The sequence below is a fragment of the Meriones unguiculatus genome, chromosome 1 (assembly GCF_030254825.1).
Source record: "Meriones unguiculatus strain TT.TT164.6M chromosome 1, Bangor_MerUng_6.1, whole genome shotgun sequence".
Taxonomy (NCBI): domain Eukaryota; kingdom Metazoa; phylum Chordata; class Mammalia; order Rodentia; family Muridae; genus Meriones; species Meriones unguiculatus.
This window is the reverse complement of record NC_083349.1, coordinates 196,812,536-196,831,955: the sequence shown is the minus strand read 5'-3', so window position 1 is coordinate 196,831,955 and position 19,420 is coordinate 196,812,536. Positions and strand designations below refer to the sequence as shown.

The following is a 19,420-nucleotide window of genomic DNA, read 5'->3' as shown; positions in this document are numbered from 1 at the left end:
CACTGCTCCAGGCCGGCCCATAGCCACACAAGCTACCTAAAAACCCAACGCAGGGTCGTCCTGTCCGGCTTTCATCCAAGTGTGAGGCTAGAGAAAGCAGGGACGGCACTAGGTGCTTGGGAATAAAATGTGCAATCAGGCACTCACCCTGTGGTACAGAGGCTGGACAAGCCAGTGTTTCTGACAGGACACACTGCTGCCCCCAACAAATCTAGGGTCTTAATGGGCTGGAAAGCGAGGCCTGGGAGGGGGTGGGGTGGCAACCACAGCCGTATACCAGTACGGGGACGGATGCTGAAGAGTTGGGAGCGGAAGGCTGAGGCGTGGAAGGGAAAAGAATGGGAAAGAGGTGCAGTAAGGGGCGGCCACGCAGGTCCGGAGGCTGAGCCGGTGGAGGACGGCGCTCCCTGGGCACCTCCGCACCCCGCTCTTAGCCCACCGGCCGGCCGAGTCCCAGGCGCTCATTACTAGCCGCTGGCTTTGTGTATGTCTCTACCCGAAGATGTCTAACCGCAGACTTCCTCTTGACTCCCAGCAACAGGGAGAAAACAAAACCACAGCAGTTTTCATTGCTGAAAAGGCCAGAACCGACTTGTTTGCTTAATAAGCCCAGATGAGGGGCGGAGTGGGGGTGGGGCGGAGTGGGGGTGGGGCGTGGAGGGCCTCCTTTCCTAGGGAAGAGCTAGGTTGCCAGGCCAGAGTCTGGGCACAGAGATCCTGGACTCCGCACTGACTGTGTCCTTGCTCTGCAGGGTAGAGGCTCCGTGGTCAGAGAGCGAAGCCAGCAAGCAGGGCTCAGGAGACCCCGGGCCCGGGGCGCTGCGTGCAACCCACGGAGTCTGGTGGAAGATCTTCACTCACGGGCGGAAACTAAGGCCTTCTCCCTCCCACCACCACGGGGCCTCTGACCACTTCCGGTTTCAAAGACTTCACTTGTCTACTTAATTTTTTTTCCCTTTCTCTCATTTACTGGTATTAATTTTAGCGATCGATGAATTCCCATTTTGTCGTTTTCCATTTGCTTGTTTCACTTTTCTTCCTTAACCACGGGGTTTTTTCAGGCTGTAGTTTTTCTTGAGGTCAGCTTTTCTCAGGGTCCTTTAGGTTTCAGAAAAAAAAAATCCTCTTTTTATGAGTTTCTTTATGGTTTTGTATATGTATATGTGTGTGTGTGTTTATATGTGTGCATGCAAATATAGAGGTGTGTGTGTGTGTGTGTGTGTGTGTGTGTGTAGGCCAGAGAAACACGTCAAATGTCTTTTTGCTCTCCACCTTATTTTCATTTTTTAGCTTTATTTTATTACATGCGTGTGTTCGCCTGAGTGTTTGTATGTGCACACGTGCATGCAGGTGCCTGAAGAGGTCAGAAGAGAGTGTTGGCCCCCAGGAGCTGCAGTTACAGGCAGTTGTGAGCCACTTAATGTGGGCGCTGGGGCGCAAACGCAGGTCCTTTGCAAGAGCAGTAAGCGCTCAGAGCTGGAGCCATCGCTTCAGCCTTTCTGTTTTATCTTTACCCGGATCTCTTACTGAAGCTCGCTGATTCAGGTAGGCTGGCCAGCCTCAAGCCCAGGCTCCTCCTGTGTCGGCCTCCCCATTACTGGGATGGCAAGAGCCTGTTGCTAAGCCTGGCTTTTTCGTGGGTTCTGGGGATCAAACTCGGGTCCTGAGCTTGCATCGTGAGCTCTTTACCAACCAAGCCATGTTCTCAGACCCTCTTGACATTCTGAAGATTTTACTTAAGTATTTTAATTGATCCGTAGGTTATCTAGAAGTATGTTTCCTGGCAGGTGAGGCCAACTGTAAGGTAGAGCTTGGGCTTAATGGCAGCTGTTCGCAGACTTTTCAAGTAAAGAACACCAAAATGGCTCCCATGATGGTTATGAGCATAAAGTATCTCTGTGCAGGTAAAGGCGCCTTTTCAATATCAGCACAAGTGTGAAGAAACTTAGGGAACATAATTTGGTAAGAAAGTGATAGCTGGTTGGCTCCAGTGGCACAGAATGCTATTCCTACCTACCCCAGAAGCTGGGGCTGGGGGAATGTCAGTACAAGGTCTGTCTGGGACATAGAGCAAGTTAGCAAGTTAGCAAGCCTAGCCTAGGCAACTCTGTGGGCTCTTGTCTCTAACAGAAAGTGAAGAAAGAGGGCTAGGAGGGAATGCTTGGGCAGGGTGCTTGCCTGAGTCCGTCCCTGTGTGAGAAAAGGAAAGGAAGAAATGCAGGCTAGCGGGGGTCATGCCTGCTCCTGGCACCGCAGGCTTCTTGCAGAGTGGCATGCTCTTCCTTCTTCCTTGCCCCTCCCCTTTGCCTCCATCTTTTTTTCTTCCATATGCCCTCATTAAGCCCCTACTGTAAGCCATGCTCTGGGCCAGAGCTGGCTAATACAGTCACTGCCTTTGAGGGGAGAGACAGGGGTTACTGAATAGAGATGCAGCCTAACATGGCAGCCATTGCTCCTGCAGAGAAGCACACATGTCCAATGGACACAAAGTAAGAAGGCAGTGAACAGTCAGCAGGAGGCATCATGAATAAGGAACAAGGTCCCTCAGGAAGGTGACAGGTGGAAAGGCACGTGTAGGGTCACAGAACGTGTATCCTTTTGAGGAGAGCTTTCTCCACAGAAAACACTGGAAAACAATGGGAGTCTGAATTCCACTTCTGGATCCCACAGTAAAGATTAAGAGTTTGGGGGAACTCAGAACAGGGAGAGATTCTCACTGACATGAATGTTTAAAATGAACTCATGGTAGCATCAGCATGGAGCAGGGCCCAGGCAGAGCTGGAATTGGTTACCGAGTGGGACAGAAGATTGTCGGGGTGGAGGCAGAGAGCTTGAAGAAGACAATCCTGGCTTTTCACCCAGGTGCTGGCACGGCCTAGCTCTATGATTTGGGGTCACTGTTAACCTCTCTCAGCCTTGGTTTTGTTGTCTCTAAAATAGGAGCAAAGAACCTGAAACTCAAATCCAAAGAAGGAAGGGAGGAAGGAAGATAAGAACAGTGGGAGAAGAGAGAGGGGGGATGGAGAGAGAAGACACAAAGGAAAGAAAGAGAAAAGAAGAAAATCCAAGAGAAAGGGGGAAGGAAGGAAAGCAGCAGAGTGAGTAAGTAGCTTGAAGCCAGTTCACACCAGAGGTGCTGGGGGATGAGAAAGCACTTGGTCCCTCCTGAGTTCTGATAGGCTGGGAGAGAGAGAAGTACAGCTGGGAAGCCTGTCCTTCAGCCTGGAAAGCTCAGAGGTTTGAGCAAGCAGAGAGATGAGGGGAAGTTGGCCAGGCTGCTCTGACTGACAGGAAATGCAGGAGGGAGTGATGAGGCTAGAAGTGCTGGTGGCTGTGGGTGCTGGACTGAAGAACTGCACTGCACACAGGGAGTCATGAGGAACTAGAAACTCCAGTAGGGCTGAGGGAGAGGGGGTGAGGACAGACTAGGCTGCTGCTACCGTAGTGGGTGTAGTGGAGGCAGGCTGCGGAGTCCTGAAACGCAGGCTGGAAAGACAGTTGTCTGAGGCCAGATGATGCCAAAGCTGGGGGATGCCACTGGGCACTCTTCCCCGGCACAAGCTGTGCTCCCCTGCCCTCGTCTCCCTCTTCCCTTTGAGAGGCAGAGGCCAGGGGTCATATCCACGCTTGCAGGAGAGGCCTCATCAGGCCTGCACGTTTATAGTTTTCCTCACTGGGATCCCTGGGCTTCCAGGAACAGCTCTTTTGCTTTTGCAATGACCTTAGGGCAATCTTTCACAAAACCCCAGGGTGACTGATTGGGCCATACCTCTGAGGAATGAGGAGGAGGAACCGCAAAGTCAGGCAAAGTCAGGGCTGGTGGCTCTGCTCCCCTCCCTCTGTGCTCTGTTCCTCTTTCCTTGTGCCCTGCACTTCCTGGCTAACTCTGGTTTTAAAGGAGGAGTGACTGTGGGTCTGCAAGTGTCTTCCTGCTCCTGACCTCCTCTGTAGGAATAGGGGAGGGAGACAGCCTGTCTGAAGAGTCCCAGGAGAGTCTGACTGGCTATGTGAAGCAATAGATGGGCTCCTGCAGGGAGAGACCCCGCTCCACCTCCCACTCCCTCTTTGGTTTGGCAGCCATGGGAGGGTAGTCTTTAGACAGTGTGGCTCCTCAGAGGAGGGGATGTCCCCTAAGATTGTCTTTTCTGTGTAAACCCTGACCGTGAGTCATGTGTGTGACCCAAGGGCATGAGGGAGAGAGCCCACACTCGAGGCAGAACTCACAGGTTCCTGCACTTACTGGTTCCTGGAAGGAAAGTGGTGGTTAAAGGAAACCTCAGGAAAACCGCAGTGTCTTTAGACTGTATCCAAGGAAGGAGGGGAAAAGTTGTGGCTGGAGCTCAGCATGGCGTGGCAGGTCCATGGCTGCCATGGCTGGGTCCAGGTTCTGCCCTGTAATGGGGCCAAGGTTGCTTTGGGAAAGTGTTTGTCACACAAACATGAGAACCTGAGTTTGGTGCTCAGAACCCACATGAAGAACCGCAGAGGTTGGTTAGAGTGGGGTGTGCTTCAGTCGCTAACACTGAGGAAGCAGAGGCAGGTAGATCCCGGGGCCCATTGGCCAGCCTAGCCTAGCCTACCAGGCAAGTTCTAGGGCAGTGAGAGGTCCCGTCTCAAAGAACATCCCAAGGAATGGCACCCAAGGTTCACCTTTGGCCTCTAGATGCACAAACAAAAATGAGCACATGTACTTATGACCACTCGCCCAACAAATGTACACAGCACACACACACACACACACACACACACACACACACACACACACACACACCAGGGCTCCTGAGGCCAAGGATCAACCCATGAAGAGCAGTCAAGCCTTGTGTTGGGGGGAAGGAGTTTTGGGGTCTAGGGTTGCTCTTTTTGGTTCCTTCACACTTCGCACAGCACCCGCATGAGGAACCCCCATTGTTCGGCCATTTTCCCCCAATGGGAGGAGGCCGTCTAATTTTTTGGCTCACATGCTGCCTGAAAATGGGCTTCCAGAGGTTCTCGAACACCCAGGAGACGCTGTGCTCATTCTCACAGAGACTGCATTCCTGAAATGGTAGAGGAACCCACTGTAGCTGAAGAATACGAGAAGGCATCACACGGGGAGTGAACACGGGCCCATTTCCAAGTGGTGGCCACCTCCTAGGGCAGAGGCTGCCGCACAGTAGCCATGCACACGGCCTCTGGGCCTGCTTAGTCAGTATCTCAGGTCAATGCTTGACTTCCCCGAGCCTCAGTTTTCCCACCTGCATAATGGAGCAACAATGGAACAAGGAGAGACGTGGCCCACAGGCTTTAAAGAGACAGCAGTGCTCCGTTTTCATCACGGCGCGGCTCTACAAAGCCTCAGGTGGGCCTCTCCTAGCTTTGTGGTTTTCAGTGGACAGCTGTGACGTATCCAAGATAATGACCACTGCTTTTTGACTCCCACCCCCAAGAGGCCTCGCTAGGATTTTACTTGGTTCTTATATCCCCTGAGAACGATCCTTGCCATAGCCAATAAAACAAGACGTCATCATCCCTTGGGACTCAGACCCACCCTCCTTTGCTACAGCTTTGCAGTGGGTCTAGAAAAGAGCTCTCCCTCCCTTTCCCCCCACATCCCTGTAAACCTGGAGGACCAGCCTCACTCTAACAGATGGCCACTGGGTACTAGTTAGTCTGGGAACCTCAGTTTCTTTGTGCATCAGCTGGAGGGGGTAACAAAGTGCTTTCTCCAACAGGGTATGGTGGCATGTTACCTAGGAAGAACTCCCTAATGGCTGCCTACTCTATAAATGAACATTTCAAAACTGTGCATGCTAATGGCTGAATAAACGTCTCTCGTGTGGGTTGGTGGTGATGTATTTAACCATCTCCTTGTTTCGGAGCATTTTAGCTGCCTCTGGTTCTTTGCTGTTGTAAATAATGCCACAGTGGACATCTTGTATGTAAGTCTTCCCATTTATTTCTGATTACTTCCTCAGAAGAGCTCCCCGAGTATTGCTTGTCTTAGAACAAAGTCATGTCCCCCCGATTTTTCAATGATGCCTTTTGAAATGAAAGTAAAGCCTATTTTTCCATCAGAGAGAGAAACATATGGAATGGGTTAGACAAGATGTGGTTTAGAAAAAAAAGGTAGAAATAGGTTCAAGATGGGATTAAACCGATGTCAGGATGTCTGACGTAGAGCCAGTTACAAAGCTCCCCTTCCAACTCCTGACTGGGGAAGAGGCAGGGTCTTGATCCTCAGGGACCACTGATTTCTCTCTTTGAGGCAATTCCAATGGGCTTTGATCTTCTGAGTGTGGGAGCTGTGTAGCTAGCATTGGACTCCTCCAACCAGAAGGGGGCGATGTCGTCTGTTTCTGTCAGTGGGGAGGCCTTGGCTTTGTTACTAAGATTGCTTTTTGTTGCCTTGAAACTTTGGCTCATGTTTTCCATATTTCTCCTGTCTGTTTTTCTTCCCTCCCTCCCACCTTTACACTTTTCACTATCACTTAGATTGCCTTTTTTTTTTCCCCACCCATTCACTCAGGAGGAAGCTAACATACGCTTTCCCTAGGCCAGACATCAAGACTGCTTTCAGACCCGCTCTGGATCCCAGCATGCTTAGAGACTCAGCCGCACACACATCAAACAGATTAAATCGTTTTTTTTTTCCCTGTGAAAAATTATGACTTATTTTTATAACTTTGCTTTTGAAATTCTTTGGCTACAAGTAATTTATTTGAAGTAGACTTGGCTTTGATTTTTCAGCAATTATCAGGAGGGCTCAGGAATTCTTGCAAAGTGAGAAAATCTAACCTGCACATCGTTCTGAAACGTAATGAAAATTTTACGGATACTAAGTGAAACCGTTAATGAGGCTGATGGAAGATTTTGTTTGGGAGACATTTCATTAAAATTTTATTAATTCCCATTGTAAAGTTTCCCCTTCATGTTTAGCACCAATGATTTTTGGGGGGGAGGAGGGGGGACGTGTCATGATTTTTATCTCGGGCCCTCTTGTGCCAAGTGGATAGAGAGCTCTACCAGGTTTGTGGCTGAAGACTGCAGTTTGCACAGAGCCTCCAAGGGAATGAAAAGATTCGAAGTCTTATAGAACTCACCAGAGAATACTGAAGAGACACTGGAAAGAAGGTGACCGGCATGTAACTGAAGCCCCAGCACGGAAATCCCGGTTCTCACAGGCCTGGAAGGCCAGGTGCAGCCACGGGTCTGAATACCTTAACAAGTGTAATACTGAAAAGCAGAGGAAGATTTTATCAACAGTGTCCTGAGGACACTCATGTGAACTTTGGGTTTAAGCAGAGGAGGAACTGGGAGGGGGGAAGAGGTGTGCATAATTAATCAGTCTGAATCAAGGTGTGGTCTTTCAAGGTGGTATCATGAATAGAGAATATGATCTGGTTTGTGCCACCCAGATCAGCTGCAAGGTGTGCCTTTTTCATTATAGATTTCATCTTGTGGGTCATAGATCCTGCAAGGACTGACTGGCCATTCCTGAAATCTAAGGTGACTGCAGGTTTAGGACAATGAGCTATCTTTGTGTTTCCAGCCTTGAAAGGGGGAAGAGATAGGTAGCCAGACACTCCCCGAGTGATTGATGTGTCTATGCAGAATCCATCAGGCGTCTGCAAAATAAAAGAGACACCCACACAAAATGAAAGCAGAGGAGCTAGGCTTTCCCCCAATTCAGGTTACCTTGTAGGGCTGTTCATTTTTATTGTCAGCTTGACGGGACCTGGAGCCATCCAGGAAGAAGGAAGCCCCGTGGAAGAACCGCCTTGACCAGATTGCGTCCATGTCTGGGAGGGACTGTCTTGATGGAGGATGGTGCAGGAGGACCCCGCCCACCGTGGGCAGCACCAGCCCGAGCAGGCGGTGCCGGGCTCCGTAATAAAAGAAGTATAGAGTAAGCCAAAGGGTGAGCCAATAAGGAGTGTTCCTCCAAGACTTCTACTTCAGGGTCCCTCAAGGATGGATTGTGAACTGGAAGTTCAAGCCAAATAAACCCTTTCTTCCCCAAGGGCTCAGAGTGTCTCAGCACAGCAACAGAGAGCAAAGGAGAGCAGGGCCCAGGTTGCGGGCACTTCTGCTTTTTACCCAGAGTGGCCTCTACGGGCCTGTTCTGCCCAAGGTCAACCTGAATGAAATTCAGACTTTTCTAATCAGATCATGCAAACAAGGACACACACACAAAAAAAATGTCCTTGTAAGACAAGAACCTACCAGGAAACACAGCTGGCTGGCTGCTTTGCTCAACCCCAGCTAAACTCCAGACCCTTGTTCCCTATGACCGTGCCTGGAAGCTCCTCAGACCTCCTGGCTCAGAATCTTGACTACAGGAGGACTACTGCTGTGAGGTGTGATTTTTTTTACAAGCAGTCTGGAGGAGCAGGGGCCTCCTCCAGAGGGAAAACCAGTGATGGGAGCTAGAGAGGGAGTGTCCTCTGTCCAGGAAAAAGGCAAGCAGCAGAGCAGAGCTACACATGCCCCTCAAACAGGTTTCAAGTTTGGCTTGAGAGTCTACCCTTTCCTCCCCATCCCCACCTGCCTCCAGCTTCAGCCTTTGCTTGGAGGTCTGGGACTTTTCTTGCTTCTGGTTTCTCCACCCTGGACCCCCAGAAGTCCCTTCCACTGGCCTCTGCTCTAGACAACGAGCGTCTCCCCTGCTTGGTTCCTTCAGCAGGCCCACCAGCGATTACCTAATAGACTGTAGGCCACGTGCATAATTTATTCCTGTGAGTAATTGATCACATTAGGATGAGCAAGGGCCTGCACCAGGAAGAGAAGGGAGAAGAGACATCAATAACCAGAGGAAGGAAACTGGGCTACAATCAGCTAATTAGGCGTCTCGCTGAGGCAGCTCTTTAAATGTAATGGGCTGAAGGTTGCAGCTGACAGGTCAACCACACCTTCCCCTCCCTGCTCTGATGTCGTCCAGCTTTGCTCTGGGCTAGAGCAAGTGGCAAGGTGCCCAAGCCTGAGTCAGACAGCCGAGCCACTAGCCTGAGCCATCTCAAGCAAACCTCTTTCTTTGGGCTTTGACTCTATCAACTGTGAAATGGAAAGAGAGTACGTGACATGGCTCTTAGAAACTGCAGAAAACTTGCAGACATAGGTGTAGCTCCTGATGAAGCTACAGGGAACAGGGGACACCAGGCGTCTCCCGTAACTCGTGCTACTGTCCAGGGGGCACCATGATGGAAACATAACCCAAAGTTTGTGCTCTACTTGGCCCTTCATATTGTTGGTAAAGGTGGCTTTCCTCAGAGCAGTGGCTGTCAACCTTCCTCATGCTGCAACCCTTTAATATAGCTCATGTTTGTTTGATGCCCAGCCGTAAAGTTATTTCTGTTGCTACTTCATAACTGTAATTTTGCTACTGTTACGCATCGTTATGTAAATATTTGATCTGCAACCCCCTGTGAAAGAGCCATTTGATCCCCAAAAGGGTCACAACCTACAGGTTGAGGACCAACTCCTCAGAACCTCATTCGAAGTCACAAGTACAGCATGTGGAGGTTAGAGGACAGCTTTCAGGGATCCATCTTGTGGCTCCCAGGAACTGAACTCAGTTTTGTTGCAATCACATGTAGCTGCTGAGCCATCTCACCAGCTGTAGCTCGGGTTTGGATACTGGGCAAGAAATCAGTCACCGTTTATCTGGCCAATAGCTCAATGGAGCCTTACTGTTTTAACTCACAGAGATTTGGGGCTGTTTGTTTTGACAGAGGAACTTGTTCTGACTATTGTCTGGCCTCCGTTCTTTCTCCTAGGTTCTGGTAGCATCTACAGAGGATGATTTTCCTGGTAAGTCCCCACATGCTTGCGTCTTTCCTAGCCCCTAGGCCTTCACTTCCAGCTTATCACTCAGCTAACACTTTATATTTGTTTTCTGGATAATATTTTTAGAACTGATTTTTTACAACATACGTGCTTACCTATCTATATTTTGTTTATCCTGCCTTCTAGGATGTAAGCTCCTGTGGGTGCAAGTCAAGTCTGCAACTTTTCCGTGTCCTGTGCCAAAGACAAGGAACAGTCGTTCAGTGCTACTAGCTGATGGATTAAATGGATGAACAAACATATTATGGATGATTCAATTGAAATTAAACATTAATTGGACACCAACTTGGTACAAGATACTTTACACAGGTTTAATTCATTCTCTCCACCATCCTCACTGTAACAGCGTATGTGCACATGCAAGGTCATCATCCCGTGTTCGCTGCAAAGCTAAAGGGGTACTGTCAGCAACAGTGGTGCATCCCTTCCCACAGAGTGTCCTCCAACTGTCATTTATTCCTAAAATATGAGTCTTAATGTCTCCTTTATTTTTTCTGAGACCAGATCTCATTATGTAGTCCAGGCTGACCCTCACCTCTGCATCTTTCTGCCTCAGCCTCTGAAGTACTAGGGTTACAGATATGTGCCATGATACCCAACACGTTATCTGCGTTTCACCAAGGAAGCACTCCTCACAGAGGGACCAGGTCACTGTCCCAACATCATAGGGCTGAAGAGGTTGTGAAGCTGGGAAAGGACCAGAACGGGGACCTCACCTTTCCTCCTCTTCCTGATACTGCTCAAACCCAGCGTCCTCTGTAAGCGCAGAGCTGGCCTACCACAGAGCTACATTCCAGCTGGCCCCTCTTGTAACTCTTCTTTTGTAACTAAGTTACTTCTAAGTTGCCCTTGCTGGCTTCTGGATTTTCCAGGCAAGAGGAGCCTGACCTTGAGAGATCCTGCTCCCTCTGCCTCCTGAGTAGCCGGAATTATAGGTCTTGCCTTCAGGCCCAGGTACCCCCACCTGTCAAATAGTGCTCTTCCTCCTCCAGTCTAACCGACATCCCAGGACAATGTTCTGACTGTAGGGCACACAGAGACATGCCATTTCTCTAGGGTCCTGTGCCTGGGTTTGTGATGGGATGTGTGTGTGCATGTATGTGTGTGGTAGGTTCACATGTGTGTGCATGCTAGGGTCAGAGGATGACCTCAGCAACTTTGGGTATCTTCCTTCTTTTGTTTAGGACAGAGGTGTCTCCTAGGCCGGGAACATCATCAGGTAGCTAAGCTGGATGGTCAGGGATGCTCCAGGGGTCAGCTGACTCCGCCCCTCGTCTCACTGCTGCTGAGATGGAAGGACCCAAATCCATGTTCTCGTGCTTGCAGGACCAGTGCTTTAGAGGCTGACCCATCTTCACAGCCCCCATTCTCCCCCACTGGTACAGGGCAGGACAGCTCCGTGTTCTGTGTGAGCCTTGCTGGGCTGGCCCACATCAGAGAAGCGGGGGATGGGGGAGTAGACAAAGTCGCTGATAAGACAGTGTTCGAGCCACTTTGGCAGATGAAAGTCTGAGGCCTGGGCTCGCTGAGGAGTCTGAGTGAGCACATCTGGAGACAGCGATGTCCGCTTGCAGCCAGCACTAAACTTTAATGGCTTTGGGCCCTGTGACTTGGCGGGCTGTGGGATGGCGCACAGAACTCATGAATTCTCCGGGGTGGGATCTAATTAGGGCGCAATTTTTCAATTACGGAACACTGAGCAAGCTTCCCCCCCCCCCCCCCGCTCCCCATACATCCTCACGGATGCACACCATTTATCTACGTTCCTTTATTTCTTAATCATTTGACGATCTGACAGCAATTATTTGTCATTGAAAAAGAAAACTGTCTGGGAGCCACTGCCTCCCCCATTAGAAGACCCCTGCCTTCCTAGGTGGCAAGGCTTGCTTTGATAAATGTTTTTCATTCCCGCCCTACCCCCACGCCCACCCTGAGTTGGGTTGGCAACAGGAAAACATTAGTTGGTGACATGGGCCTGCTGGGATAGAAACCCTTTTGCAAAGAGGAAAGAAAAGAACAGGCTCCGGTTGAAAAGACTCCCCGAGGGCTACAGGCCCACCCACGTCACCTAGGTTGAGAGTTGTAGGATGTTTTGTTTAGAGAACTTTGGTCATTTCTCTGAGCTAATAAACCAGCTTGAAAATAAAGAACACCAAACAGAAATGGGGTAAAAGCAGTGGGAAAAGGAGCTAAGAAAAAAAGAAGCAAGCCACCAGGAATGGGAAATCTTAAATGACTTTGTTTAAATGTCATGCTATTCTCAAAACACTGTTCTCATATGTATGTGAGTTAATTAAATGGAAAAATGTCAAATTAGTTGCTTAAAATATTAATGGCAGGACTTACCCCAGATTTGAGAGCAGAGGAGAGGAAGCCGACCTTTGAGGCCCTAACCTTTCTGCCTGGGGCCTCTTCAGAATCCACAGTTCTTTCTTCTACAAGATGACCCTTGAGAGCTGATGGCTTTGTGAACTGGAATTCCAGCGCCTGGCTGGTGGCATTTCATCTCCACAGCATCCACTTGGTCCCCAAAGAGGCCCAGTAGCCATTAGATGTTTATTCTAGAGTCAGGGTGATTCAGCACTGTTTTTCTTCTGCTTTCTCTCTATGAGTGTGTGTGTGTGTGTGTGTGTGTGCGCGTGCACACACATGTGAGTGCATGCATGTGCCACAGGACAACCTCTAATGTACTTTCTTCTTTCTCTGTGTAGCCCATCACTCTAATTTTTTGTTTTGTTTTGTTTTTTTGAGAGGTAGAGTCTCTTATTGTTCTGGTGCTGGTGTGTTTGGCTAGTAAGCCCCAAGAATCTGCTAGTCTCCACCTCTTCAAAGCTGAGATTATAAAGCTGTCCCAATAAGCCCTACTTTCCAATGTGTGTTGTTAATCCAGCCCAGGTCCTCATGTATGCATGGCAAGCATTTTCCTAACTGAGTTATCTCCACAGCCCCCTCTTTTGGTTTTTGAAGGGTGTTTTGGTTTGAAGAGGCCATTAAAATGTAGACATGGAAAGACTTCTTAAAAGGAGGAGTCTGTGCGTGAGTTGAGAGTTACTTGAATGACGCACCCAGTGTTATTTGAGGAAAATGTTGAGAAAATTGAGAGCCACTCAGGGGTTTCAGGTCTGGTAGAGACTAGCTTCAGAGCTCATGATGTGGCCTCATGGCAGATTGTTGGGCAGGCAAAGGCCCAAGAAAACAGGGAACACTTCCAATGCCACAAAACTATTTGGTAGCTGAATCAAGCTCCTTTATTTAGGCAGCACACTTCCTGCCTGCAACCCTCAAGGACTTGGAATGTCCAGGGAGGACAAGGCAAGCACAGGACAGTGCTGTATGTCAAGCTCTTCAGGAGGAAGGGCAGTAGGGGGATGTGTGCTGTGAGAAGACCCCATCTCCCTGAGCCTTATTCCTCCCCTGCCATCTGCCATCCATGTTGCAATGCCTAAGTCTCATTTTCTCCCCGTTCTAGGAAAGGCAGGCAGGCAGGTGAGTGATGGAAGACTCAGTATTTAGGGAGAAGTGGGCCGTGGGCAGGGAGGTAGCGCAGTCGGTAAGGAGTCTGCGGCATATAGATCGACTGCGGCAGTGCACGCTTGCTATCCTAGCACGGGGAGCTGTGATAGGAGCAGCTCACTAGCCAGCCAGCCTTGCTCAGTGGGTGAGCCCTGCATCCCACTGAGAGACCTGGTCCCCCAAACAAGGTGCTGACTTCTGTGGAATGACACCTCAGTTGTTGCTCTAGCATCTATACTTGAGATAGACATTTGATATAGTCTAAGTTACCAACGTATATGCCAATCGGTCCAACCAGACACAGGTGTCACCCACTTTGCTCACTAGGTACGAGGGAGATCCCCAAGCAAAGGGGGTGGCTGAATGGAATCCAGAGAGATGTGTAACCCCGTCATAGGTACCCGGGAGAAATGTCTCTTCATCAACAACTGCAACTGGCAATGGAACCGTCCGAGAACACGGATGGGGCTCAACTTCCAAAAGTCATATCCATTCCATAGGAGGAAGGAGATACTCTGGGATGTCGTGTGGGGAAAACTGTATTTTAAGAAACCTACTACATGTAAACTTCTTGGTATGAGCCAGTGCCTGGCAACCTCCAGGATAGCCAAGCCTCAGTCCGGAGGCACGAATGTTATTTATACAGTAAAAGAACTCTGTGGATGTGCTTAAGTTAAGCACTATTATGGGATGGGGAGATCACCCTGAATTATGCAGTTGTTCCAGTGCAGTCACGAGAGGCCTTAAATGTATACACGGAAAGGCTAGTTATATGTGTCACATCAGTCACCATTTCCCCGAGTGGACAGCTTGCCCACATGGAGGTGCCTTAATCAAATGTGGAGGGAGGGAGGCAGGGAGGTGCAGAGTGATCTCTGTTTCTTGTGTGTGGGTGTATGTGTGTTCTCATGAAGTGGAAGCCAGATGACACCTTTGGTGACGTCCTCAGGGGAATGCCATCTGACTCTCCCTGGCTCCTACAGCTTTCCATTTGGCTAGGCTGGCCGGCCAGTGCATCCCAGGCATTTGCCTGTCTCCACCTCCCAAGCACTGGAATTACAAGCAAGAGCCACCATGCCTAGCTTTTTCGTGTGGGTTCTAGAGATCAAACTCAAGTCCTCATGTTTGTAAGGCTTTACTGACAGAATCATCTCCCTATCCCTATAACATCTCTGGTGTTATGGCCTTGGAGGCTTTTTCATGGGTCCAGAGCACATGGGTGGAAGGGCAAAAGTGAGAAGCAGGCAGATTAGAATGGTGGCCTCAGGACAAGGAGGATGGGTGACCACTGGCTACTAAGAACGGCAAGGCAATGGAGCTTCAGGAGAATACAGCCTTGACATGTCTTTCACTTGAGTCCAGGGAAGCTGGTTTTGAACTTCTGCTCTCCAGAGTGATAAGAGAATAAGTGAATTAGTGCATATTTTGTGTGCCTGTGTGGCCACATGTGTTTGTTTTCCACTTTGTTCTTTTGAGACAGACTCTCTCATCGAGACCTGAATCTTGCTGATTCTACCAAGCTGGCTGGCCACAGTGGCTCTGGAATCCACCTGTTTTCACCTTCCCAGCCCTGGAATTATAAGCACGTGTGACACACCTGACTTGAGGGCTCTAGGCACAGAACTCAGGTCCTACTGTGTTCCCTACTACCTGATCTGTCTCCAGAGCACAGTGTGCATTGTTTCAGGTTCTGTGGTTGTTTTGGTGTAGCAGCAATGAGACCATTGACTGGCAAGTAACCAGTGAGCTCCAGGACCTCATCGCCAGGCTTGGCAATGGGCTGGGGCTGCTCTGCTTCCAATCAGGAATCAGGAGTCACTCTTCTCCCATTGTCTTTTAGGACAGTGGCTGCCAGGGGCCATTCTTCTGATAACAGTGACAAAACACAAGAGAAAACTAAGAGATCTTTGCCAGGCCTGCCGGGCACTGGAGCTGACTGCCTGTTTGCCAGCACAGGTCACTAGGCCAGCCAAATAGACATGAGGTCAGGTCTGTAAGAGGCACCGTAAGGCCAGAGAGGAAGAGTGGAATGGGTGCTCCTGAGAACAGACACGCTGTGCTGCCATGCTTTTCCTGGAAGATTCCTAATAAGCACAAATGGGCAGAACACCCTGAGAAGTCCTGCGGGGCAATCTACCGGCCAAATTTTAACATCGAATTCCTATGAGCCTGGAATCCTGCTATTATCCCAGAGACCTATTCTGAGACCCACTTGTATTCAGTTTGCTTTCAAGGGTCTGGGGAGAATAGGGTAGTGGAACTTATCTTGGTCTGATCTAGCAGACTGGGATGAGAGTGCAGGTGCTGATAATCTTAGTTGCCAACTTGGTATGATCTAGAACCAATCACCTGGGCCCCTGAGCATGCCTGTGGGTGACTGCGTTGATTGGAAGGACCACCTGCTGTGGATGGCATTGTCTCCTGGGTTGGAGAGAGGCAGCATTCATCAGTCCCGGCTTCCTGATTTTGGATGTCATTTGACCAGCTGCTTTAAGCTCCTGCTGCTCTGACTTACCCACCATGGTGTATTTTTACCCTCTGGAACTGTGAGCCAAAATATCCTGTATTTGTCAGGGTTCTCTGGAGAAGCATAACTGAAAAAAATGCATATATAAACTAATTGTGTATGTTTGTGTGTTTATAGTGGCTTACATGCTGTGGTCTGACTATCCCAACAATCTATGTTTCCTGACCGAAAGTCCAAGAATCAAATATAGTTGTTTGATTCATGCAGCTGGATGTCTCAGCTGGTCTTAAGTCTACCCTGGAATCTCCTTGAAGTAGGCTCTAATGCCAGTGAAGAAATGAACTTGCCAGCGAGAGCAAGGGCAAGTAGGCAAAGAACAAGAGCTTCCTTCTTCCATGTCCCTTCTATAGACTACTACCAGAAGTTGTGGCCCAGATTTCAGGCGGGTCTTCACACATCAAATGGTCCAATCAACTTACAGGTGTACTTAGAACATCTTAATTAATTCAGATGTAGTCAAGTTGACAATCAAGAATAGCTATCACATAACCCTTTCTTCCTCAAGTTGCTTTTTTCTGGGTGTTTATAAGAGCAACAATAACCAAAACAAGCAAAAGTAACCAAGACACGGTCCCCCGAAGTGGAAACCAGCTGGAATGTTTTCACGTGGGTATGGGGAATTCTCTTGGGAGCAGTGTTCATGGTACTATTAGAGTGGGGGAAGTCCAGTCATTATGTACTGTCCCAAGAGTTCCGAACCCCTCTGTGGCAGAAGGCAGACTCTCCTGGAATCCCAGGATGGCACACCTCCTGCTGGACTCCTGCATCTAGACGGAACTAGAAGAGAAGGAGGGACCAGGATGCAGCTCAGTTGAGAGAGTTTATGCACGACCCCCTGGATTGATCCTCAGCACTACATTAGCCCAGCGTGGTGGTGCACACCTGTAGTTCCAGCCCTGGGGAAGTGCAGGATTAGAAGTTCAAGGTCTTCCTTAACTTCTACACAGACAGACTAGTTTGACGCTAGTCTGGGCTAAATCAGACCCTGTCTTAGAAATAGGAAGGGGAGGCAGAAGCAGACGTACAAGTTCTAAACAGATTTCTCAACCAAGTCTAACTCTTTCCAGCCCACTAGTAGAATCTCCCCTGGAATGGAGATTGGGACGTCTTCCATCTTCGCAAGGGCTTGGAACAGTCAAAGGAACTGCAAGCAGTTCCCAGCTTAGGGGCTACTGACTCACACTGGGACAGTGGAAAAGAGCCGCTGGGAATCGCATCTCACACTGAGCCCAGGGCAGACGCCGAAGCAGGAAGCAGGGCTCAGGACTGGGGACTTTTGCAGAAAGCTGAAGGGGGTGATGTGAAACCTAGATGTCTCTGTACCACCGTCGCTCCGCAGGTAACGAGGCACTACTGTGTGGGCAAGGCTGGCCGCTCTGGGGGAATGGTGACTTAGTTGACATACTAATTAGCCTATTTCCATGTAAGACATTTTAAAGGAGGCCATTACATCCTAATAAAAGGCAATAGCCTTGCCATAAATCCCGTGATCAACAGGAGGGAAAGCCAGAAGCCTGGGAGCCAGACCTAGATGGAGCTGCCCCTTGGGATTCAGGACTGAGGAAAGAGCATCAGCCAGCTCTTACTCAGTACTTCTTTGAAGGGCACAGACCACAGGCAGGGCTTCCTCTCCTCCAGGCTCCCAGGACCCAGGCTAAAGGTGCAGGTGAAAAGAAGGGAAAGACACAAAGACAGATGCCAGATTTCAGCAGTGCAAATGTGAACAAGGGAGAGTTCAGAGCTAGGAATGACTTCTATAAGGAGTAGGTTGGGATGGGTCTTAGAGGATGGATAGGAGTTTTCAGTGTGGATAAAGGGGCAGCTGAGAGTGCTACCAAGAGAAAAAAGAGCCAGTGCTAAACTGAAAGGCAGAGAGGCCTGGTGAGACCAAGAACACTGAGCTTGGGGGAAGTGGGCATGGGAAAGGAGGGGGTGGGAGGGGTGTCCGGGTGAAGAGAAGCCTGCTCTATAAGTAGGAGTTTGGTTCTTTTGAAGCACAGAGGGGCCGTTGGAAGGAAAAGGAAACTGGATTATGTACATGAATCATAGCTCAAAAAAGGGGTAAAGAAATAACAGTAAAAAGAAATGATCTCTTTAAGTCACAAGCATACCTGGGCTGGCAAGTGGGCTGTGATCTATCGATCAGAGGGTCAATGTCACTGCCAACATGCATTGTCTAATTTAAAGACTTGTTGTCAATCACCTAAGGTCCACTGTTGTCACCCTCTGCCTGGAAACTTGGCACACTTCTCATAGGTACAGGACAAGGGCCATCTCCCGCGCTGCTTTACCAGCCTGTCTCTCTGGGCTCCTGTCCCTCTGTCCCTCTCCATGCACCTGTGAACAGTCATGCGCTCAGTTTCCTTTTGTTTGGCTTCTTTACAACATGTTCCTGATCACAGCTCAGGCACCATCTTCCTTTCTGGAACCTTCCTGGATCTCCCTGGGAGAACTGATAGACAGTCAGCACTGTCTGGGAGTCTGAGACCATCCTTGTTTAAACTTGAACGTAGACACATCTCCCTTTATGAGGCCCTGAGCTCTACAATGGCAATGGACAGCAGGACAGTGCCATTTCCTCCTGGTTCAACAGGTGCCTGCTTTCTGAATAGGACTAAAGGTTAAGAAGTGGCCAGCTAAGCCAGATATTCAACAGAGTCTCATAGCTGGAGGGACTCTGATATCTCACTGATATCCCAGAGAGAGGATATAACTTCCTTGCCTTCCTTCATCCATCTTCCAGGAGAGGACCTTTCTGGGGTGGTGTGAGTCCCACCCCACTGGGGACCCTGCTATTTACCTTCATCTCCTGCACTCCTCCCAACAGGGAAACGCTCAAGGGCCAGTAACACAGGCTCCTCAGCACTCCTCAGGGCACTCTGAGTTCCAGACATGGCAAGAGTTGCTCTGGAAGCCCCCAGAGGGCTTTGCTGTTGTGGCCGGAGGGTGGCCCAGGCTCTGCGGCTGCGGCAGCAGGAGACAGGCCTGTGCTGCTTGCTGCACTCCCTGGACTTGCTATCTTGTAGGGGACGCACCTGTTGTTTTTCTTAGGCCTGGGAAAGCCCAGCAGGCCTGGGGTTTATTTCTCTTTCAGAGAGAGGGTGGGGTGGGCATGTGGGTTGGGGTGGCAGTGTTTCTAAGCCAGCTGCAAAATCTCCATCCCTTGAGGCTGCTAAGTAACCAAAGGAAGCTCTGGGCATTCCCTAAATTTCCAGCCTTCATCTCAGCGGCAAGTGGCTGAGCCCTACCTGGTTTGTGCCAGGCATTCAACCTTTTAAATGTTGTGACTCCATGCTAGAAGAGGAGCTGCTCTTTTTCTGGGGAAAAGGAAGCCCCAGCTTGGAACAGTTCACAAAATGCCAAGGCCCCTAGTTTCAGGTGGTGCCTGTCCATCCAGACAGCTACCACAGTAGAGCCAGGTCCTCCAGTTCTGAAGGAGAGAAGTCCCTCAAGCTGGGCTGCAGCAGTGAGCTAACAGGCCGTCCTACCTCTTCCTACCTCATTTGTTGTAGCACAGTGCTGTCTGCCCCCAGCCACATGGGTAGTTTTTACTGAAAC

The 19,420-nt window shown here is 49.6% G+C and overlaps 2 long non-coding RNA genes across 2 annotated transcripts; both read right to left on the bottom strand.

Moving 5' to 3' along the window:
• Nucleotides 1–865: 865 nt before the first annotated feature.
• LOC132652416 (uncharacterized) lies at nucleotides 866–8,280 on the bottom strand. Its single transcript, XR_009589965.1, has 3 exons — nucleotides 7,675–8,280; nucleotides 7,080–7,212; nucleotides 866–1,098 (listed from the first exon to the last, which is right to left on the bottom strand). It is a non-coding gene; the product is annotated as an uncharacterized LOC132652416 (long non-coding RNA).
• Nucleotides 8,281–8,368: 88 nt separating this feature from the next.
• On the bottom strand, nucleotides 8,369–12,368 carry LOC132652415 (uncharacterized). The gene is made up of 3 exons (XR_009589962.1): nucleotides 12,169–12,368; nucleotides 9,918–9,996; nucleotides 8,369–8,748 (listed from the first exon to the last, which is right to left on the bottom strand). It is a non-coding gene; the product is annotated as an uncharacterized LOC132652415 (long non-coding RNA).
• Nucleotides 12,369–19,420: the final 7,052 nt, after the last annotated feature.